This window comes from Grammomys surdaster, unplaced genomic scaffold (genome assembly GCF_004785775.1).
Source record: "Grammomys surdaster isolate TR1022 unplaced genomic scaffold, NIH_TR_1.0 280, whole genome shotgun sequence".
NCBI classification, from domain to species: Eukaryota; Metazoa; Chordata; class Mammalia; order Rodentia; family Muridae; genus Grammomys; species Grammomys surdaster.
Genome location: NW_021604721.1, coordinates 2,544,176 through 2,551,914, shown reverse-complemented (window position 1 = coordinate 2,551,914; position 7,739 = coordinate 2,544,176). Strand labels below are relative to the sequence as shown.

The window sequence follows — 7,739 nt, the reverse complement described above, 5'->3', positions numbered from 1 at the left end:
TACTACTACGAATAATAATGTAAATAAATATCTAATATGTAGGATATCTGATATGTGACCTCTGTGAAAGGGTCATTTGACCCCCAAAGATTGAGAACTGCTGCCCTTGGATGAAATATTGCAAATACCACAAAAAAAAAACGTATTTTGAAGCATATTTCTCTTAGGGGGAATTAGCTACCTCATTTACATTTACAGCTAACTTTAGTGAATTAAAAAATCAATTCTATGATCTCTTAATCACATACTGCAAAATAAGGTTATTTCAGAACAATTTTTTTTTTAATTCTGCAAAGTTCTATAACATTCTTAGAGACCAAGTATAAACATCACAGACTTATACTTCTGTTCGTCATCTCTAAGGGGAAAACTTTTCCCAGATGATTAATAGTGCGTTTTTTGCTCCAGAAATAGAATAAGTCCCCCAAAGCTACAAGTCTAAGAGGCTAGAATTTGAACTTAGGTTTCTCTTAGAAAATTCCCAATGACTTCCCATTTTACTGTGTGTAAACATAGAAAAGTTGAAACTATTTGCTGTGAGACTGCCAGTAGTAATCTATTCACTACACATGCAGTGTTCAGCCCTTTTCTTCAAAATGCTTGTTCCTGTTCCTCAGAAGACAAAGCCCTGGGATGCTGTAACACCATAAACCATGGCTTGTGTTTTGTTCTTAAAGCTTGCAACTCTCCTCCAGAGAACACTTCAAACATTTTGGAAGACTCTAGCTTCCTGAACTGGACAATGCATAATATGATTAAAACCAATACATCAATTGGAAATTTTGCTTCTCTGCTAAATTGCTACTGATTACATGCTACAGTCTTGTTCCTGATTCTAGCCACATTCATACCATTAAAAAAATTCTCATAACCTTAAAAGCAAATCTTAAATCATTCAAAGTGATAAAGGACCTTTAGATAACCAGAAACATAGAAAGGTAAAATTTAAACATTATGATGCATCCAAGTTTTTAATGATAATGTTATGCCCTTCAGGAATTTTTGTAACCATAACAGTGTCTCTCTTGGGATTTCAGAAAACATACAAATAAAAAGGTGTAGTGGTGGAGTACATGCCTTTAATCCTAGCGCACAAGAGGCAGAGGTAGGTGGATCTCTGTGAATTCTGGGCTGGCCTTGTATACATAGTGAGTTCTAGGACAGCTATGTAGTGAGACCTTTTCTCAAACTTCTCCTCCCCCCCCCTCAATAAAGTCAGAATGAAAATAGAAGGAGAGAAAAGGCCTAAAACTGACAAGAAATTATGTAGAAAAAGAAGAAGATAAACATTTAAGAAAATCAGATAACAATGATCCAAAAATGAGAACCCTAGGAAAAGTGTAGGATTAAAAAATAATGAAATGATGGAAATAATCAGGGCACAAGGTTATAATTCTAAGTTTTCCAAATTGTACATTCTGTTTAAAATGTGTGTTTTGGATTTTTATATAAGCCTGGTGCAGTGGGAAAGAACATGAGTCCCAAGATCCAAGGCTCTGGTTTGGGGTCTGGCTCAGCCATTTGCTGTCTGTATTTTCTTGGACAAGCTACTCAGGGACTGTTTTTTTTAATTTTTATTTTAAATTTTATTTATTTATTTATTTATTTATTTTTATGTATTGATATATAAGTTGAAGATATTCTCTGAGAAGCCTTTGGGTGTGTTACCCTCAATATAGCAATGGGTAGATTCAGAATACTTCTGACTCTATAATCCCTTCTTCCCACTAATTCATACTCAGGGACATAAATAGTTTTCAGAGAACCTATTGCTTTAAATAGCACCTTTACTCTGCCACAGTGACAAGAGTGTCTTGCTAATACTAAGCCGACATGGCTTTAGACTTTGTTATTGTTATAGTCAGTGAATATCTTCTTTAATGATCAGAAACTGAATATTCAAACAGTTAGGCTCATTGCTGTTTTTGAGGTCTACATTAAATCAGTGAACAACAGAAGGCTACTGTAATGTGCTGTAGAATATACTTTATAGCTTTTACTTCAATTTTCCCTGTAATTACCCTTTATTTTAAGCTATTTAATGGTTCACATATAACAATGCATAAGAGCACAATGTCTTAGTGGAACTTGCCACTTTCAAATGGTCTGAAATTCCATTTTCTGCTCATCCTTAACAGTCTATGAACAGCCACACTTTCACTGAGGTTTGAAGTTAAGTACTGATGAGTTGCCATCTTGGCTCATCAACTGAGGGCCTACAGTGACCACAGGGAATGGAAATGAATGGAGAACATGATCCCATTAACCAAAGTCCTGCTTCGGGACAACATCCTCTGGGGCCACCTTTGACATGGAGTACCTGCACTGTACAACTTCTGCTTTCAATCAGTAACTTTGTATGAGTTTAGTTAGTTATTGAACATTTTAAAATATTAACTGTATATTAGTTGACATCTGATGGTTTTAATTCTTACCCAAAAATCAGTGACTGAAGAAGAGTAAGCAAGAAATTCTTGCAAGCTAAGATACCTGTCAAAGAGAACAGCTTTAAGGGAATCTCAATACACTCGGGATTGGTTTGGTACTGCAAACCTCTTCATGAAGGGAGACAAGCTTTTGTTAGCTCTGCTTAAGCACAAACCTCCTCCAGCCCCAGTGATGAGTTATTTCTTCAGCTCCCTCTAGCAGTATTTTCACATAATAAAAATACTTTCTGAATAATTGTTTTACATTTTCTTTGCAAAATAAAAGGAATTGATTCGTTCATGACTTAATTTATCCAGTCCTGTTCTACACATTTGTTATCCAAAAGTCTCTGCTGTGGTCCTTACAGATGCTCAAAATAATGTCTTCTTCTTCTCACTCATTTGGGTTCTCAATCGCTTTCATTTAAGTACAAACCATCTATTTATTCTAAAGGTCTAAAGTTTATTTGAAAATCTATATTCCTTTTATATTATGAACCCAGTTTTTCTGAAAATAATGGTTACCTTTGTTCAGAGCACAAATGAACAGTCAGGAAACACAGACTAGAAGAGATACGGGGGCTGGAGATGTGGCTTACCAGTTGGGAGCACTGGCTGCTTTTCTACAGGACCCTATTCAACTGTCAGCACCCACACGGCAGCTCACAACTGTAACTCCAACTCCAGGGGATCTGATGCTCTCACATAGATATGCTTGCAAAACACCAATGTACATAAAATAAAAATAAATAAATAAATTTAAAAATGACATAGAATGTTGATTTATAAAAATCTCATTTATTTAGAATTATTTCATATACATTAGAAGCATGTGTTATAAAGACTTTGCAAATAAAGGACAAATGTAGATACATAGAAATAGTCATATAATAAAAATGTTGCAACAGCTACCAGATATCAAAACTACTTTTGTTAGTTTTTCAGAATATAATTAGGAACTATATTTATTTATTTTTTACAAATAAAGTTTTATTGAAACACAGTCACATTCATTTGTTTATTCAGTAACAATGGCTGTATTTATGCTATGAAGACAGGGTCAAGCAGTTATGACACAGACAACATGTACTGCCAAGCCCAGAATATTTACTCTCAGGTTTTTTATAGAGCATATGGGCTGACACCTAGCTGAGTAACAAGTGCCACTTGTCTTACTGTTCACTTGCATTGTTTTCAAAGGGATCCAAAGATCTACAGTCTGAGAAAATATGTGGACAGAAGCCCAGTGTGGGCAGTGCAAACCTATAAGTTAGCATTTGGGAGGTGGAAGCAGGGAGATTTAAGAATTTGTAGCTAGCATGTGCTGTATAAAAACTGGTCTAAAAAATGTAGCAACAAATGACATGTGGCTTAAGGCTTTTATGACATTCAGGACAGCATGAAGAAGGAAATTAAAAATGCAAAACAATAGAAAGTATCGCTAGGCAATAATTTCAATGAACTGGACTGTTACAGAGAAAATCGAGAGCCAGTCCAATACATACAATTATCACTTTATGTCAAGTGAACATTCCTTGTGGTGGCAGCAGTATTGTTGACAGAATTATAAGTGGCTGACAGACTGTATCCACCATATCAGTATACAGGCCTTTTTCTCTGAAAAATGTCCAGGAGAGATAAAGAGGGAAAGGCTAGGAACTGTGAGACATTGCCTAGGGTCCCGGTGCCCAGGACTCAGAACTTTAGGGGAATGACAGGCCAGTACTTCGCCTGCTTTCTGTCACAGTGCTTGTCAAAGCTCATCTGCATAGCAGCCTCCATGGCCAGGATCTTGGCAGGACTGTTCCCATACAAGCGCTTCATCTCTGCTTGGCGCCGCTCCCAGGGCTTCTCAGACGTGGGTGGGGGTGGGGGTGGGGTGGGGGCCTCCACTGACCTGTGGTGGTTGAAGTACAGGCTGTGTTCCGCATTCATATAGTCATTCAGGCGCTCCGCATCCAGCTGCTGCTGTCGCTGTCTCTCTTCTCTGTGCTTCTCAGTCTGTTCAAAGTACTGGCGGAGCTCCTCGGGGATTTCCATATTGCTCAGGTCGCACTCCACTTCATCATCTGAATCTGACTCCAACTCTTCCTCTTCACACAGTGCTTCGTTTTCTCTTGTGGATGTCTGGTTTCTATTCCTGTTATGCAGAGGCTGCCCAGGGCTTTTGAGACAGGAAACATTGTAGGGAGACTCCTGCCGTGCCATGTACTGGCCTTGAGAGTTCCAAGGATGCCAAGCCTCATAAGCAAGAGAGTTCCAGGGAAGAACTCCATGAGGGAAGAACCATGGGGAAGTGAAATAGGAATCCCTGAGCTTTCTGTAGGCTTTCTGGTGGCTTCGCATCCAAAGCGTTGCATAATAATAATGCTGCCAGTATCTTGCATATACTGGGTGACAATACCAAGATGAAGTAGCCCTCCATTTTGAGGCTGTTGCTGTAATCTCTGATTGCAAAATTCCAAATGGGAACTCGGGGGCACGTAGCTTGAAGATCTTGGGCGGTGGGCAACAATAGACCTAGTTCTTGTGGTGGGGAGGAGGATGGGGCGGCAGAGGGGTAGTGACACAAGAAGACAGGGAGGGAGGTGTTGCCTTGGCAACAAGGAGAGCGCTTCCGGTACCAGGAACTATATTTTAAAATGCCCAATATTGACCTATTTGTATATTTCAGTGAAGGGACTTTTCTTCATGCTCTTGCCTATTGATAGAGCCAGAAGCATCAGGGTCAACTGTATTACACTGCCATATCACAAGAAAAATACTGTTCTTTTCCTAAACCATAAACAATGACTCTTCTAAAGTGTATTTCTAGTCACTGTTTTATTAGAATAGAAATTATGATCAATTGAAAGACAACAAACATATTTGGCTTTGATGTCTACTTACTTTTCTTTGCATTTATTAAAACAATAGAAAAGGAAAAGAAGGAGCTAATGTGAGCCCATTTCTAAGAGAATATTGAGGACCTGAGGTGGGTCAGATTTATCCTTCCTCCATCTCAGCTACCAGGCCTTGAGTCTGGCCATCTGAGGGGCAAATGATTTACAGGTCCTCCATGCTACCCTCTTATTTTTTTGACAGTATTGAGAATCAAGCTCAGTTTCCCACTGAGCTCCAACACAACCCTAGAGGCATATTTTCATGTTTCTCTTTTTCTCTTTTATTTATATCTCTTGAATTTTCTTTCCTTTTGAAAGACTTTATAAGTTATTGAGATAGAGCAGGAAGGTCTCCGAAGTGTTTTAATGATGGTGACCACAGACATTCATTACATGCTGGATGCCAAGGTATCCCACTGAACCTCTAATTGACTTATTCCCTCTTTTGTTCAGTGAACAAAGTCTTATTTAATCAATAGTCTTTTGTTTCATCAAAACAAAATCCAGAGGATTAGCTAACAACTGGCAAAAAATAGAACCTTAAAATATCTCATGAGCTACATAGAATACTTGAAACAAGTTGAAGTTTGGTAGGATAAAATATTAGATTCAAGCAATCAGTTTGAGTTTGTATGTGTATTTGTGCACACATATTCAGTCAGTATGTGTGCATGTAGAAGCCAGAGGTCAGTGTCAGGTGTTTTTTCTTACTTTTTTCCATGTTAGATTTTGAGATAAGGTCTTTCCTCCAACATGGAGCTTACCAGTTATGGTAGGTTTGTTGGCCCAAAGAGCTTCAAGAATCTTTGTGTTTCCCAGTCCTGACCCCAGCATGGCTTTCATGCATTCATAGCAGGCAGTTTGCTCATGCATACTCTCACCATCCTAGTTTCTCAGATAATCAGTTTCTTGCAAAAAGAATAGATATCAGATCTGTTACTGAATAGAAAACATACTGTAAGTTTAAATTTAAGCTAATGTAACTCAAACACCAGCACATAGTTATTTTGTGCCCTCAAAAACTCGAAGTCTTTATTCTAGACTAAGAATTTTATTTTTTACAAATAAGTTCTGACATTGCTATTTGCTGACTCCACAATTTGCAATCTCTCTCTCCCTTTGTCTCCCTTTGTCTCCCTTTGTCTCCCTTTGTCTCCCTTTGTCTCCCTTTCTCTCTCTCTCTCTCTCTCTCTCTCTCTCTCTCTCTCTCTCTCTCTCTCATTAAAGCAGACAAGGCAGCATAATACACTATAGTGAAATTAGTAAGATTTTAAGATGACACCAACTCGGTACATATTGAAAGGCAAGACGAGGGTCCCTTTCCGCTTGTCACACATTTCAGGCAGGCTCAGCCCCCTTGCCTTCTGTGGTTTGGGGCCTTTAGCTACGGTGCAGGCCATTAACTGGTTGGGGCAGCAGCAGCACATTGTTCAGCTATTTTCAAACCACAACAGCCTCTGTGGAATCCAGGACCCATAAAATACAGTTCCAATGCAGCCTGACAGAGGCATAATTCAGGAGGATTCCAGTGAAACTGTAAAGCTAAGAAAATATGAATCGTTTGGGGGAATCACCAGCACCTTATTTAATCAATTGACTCAACTAATTTAAAATTATAATTTTGAGTTCTTCTTGTGTGTGTGTGAGTGTGTGTGTGTAGATATCTAAGAATAAATCTGATACTAGAAGTTTCTATTTTGTAATATTGCTATGAAACCCCTACTCCAAAACAAAGCCAGAAAAGAAAGAAAAAGAGAAAATTCTAGAAAGAAGTGTGTCTTTCTGCACCCTTTTTCTTTGTCTATTCCGTTCTTTTTTCCTTTTCTTTTCTAACCTCCTTTTTTCTTTCCCCTTTTTTTCTTTTTCTTTTTAAAATCACTCCTCCTTCATATAGACTTTTTTTTAATGTAGTTTAGGTAACTTACTAGAAGGTTTTGATTTCAGTCTGGATTTTTTTTAAGCCTCAAATGAAAGGTTCTCTTTAATCAGATAATTGGCCAGCCAGTAATTTTAGCCTCTCTGTGACACACTAGTTGGCAGGTAGAGAGGTCTCAGCCAAGTCTTTGTCCCCATCCCCCATTTGTACTCCTGGAACTGTCTCTGAGCTTCACCAGACATCCCCTTGCTAGAGGCTCCAAAATCCCAAGCATTTGGATTTTGGGAAAGTAGAGCTAACTGCCAGAGGTGACCATGCAGAAAGCAAAGAGGCGGGTTTGTATGGCTTCACTTATGCCCGGGTAAGGAGAAACAGGAACTGTTGTGTCGCTGCTCTGTTCCCTCCAGTGCACCAGCCTTTCTGATAAAATGCTCAGTTTCATGAGATTTTGCCTCTGAGGTTGTCTAGGAGACTTCGGCGAGACTTAAGGCAAGCTAACTCCTGGGTTTCATCTCCAGTGTTGTAAGTCCCCCAGACCCACTCCTGCCGGAACAC

At 38.8% G+C, this 7,739-nt stretch overlaps 1 pseudogene; it reads right to left on the bottom strand.

The window, feature by feature from the left end:
* Positions 1-4,121: 4,121 nt before the first annotated feature.
* LOC114629347 lies at positions 4,122-6,181 on the bottom strand (annotated as a pseudogene).
* Positions 6,182-7,739: the final 1,558 nt, after the last annotated feature.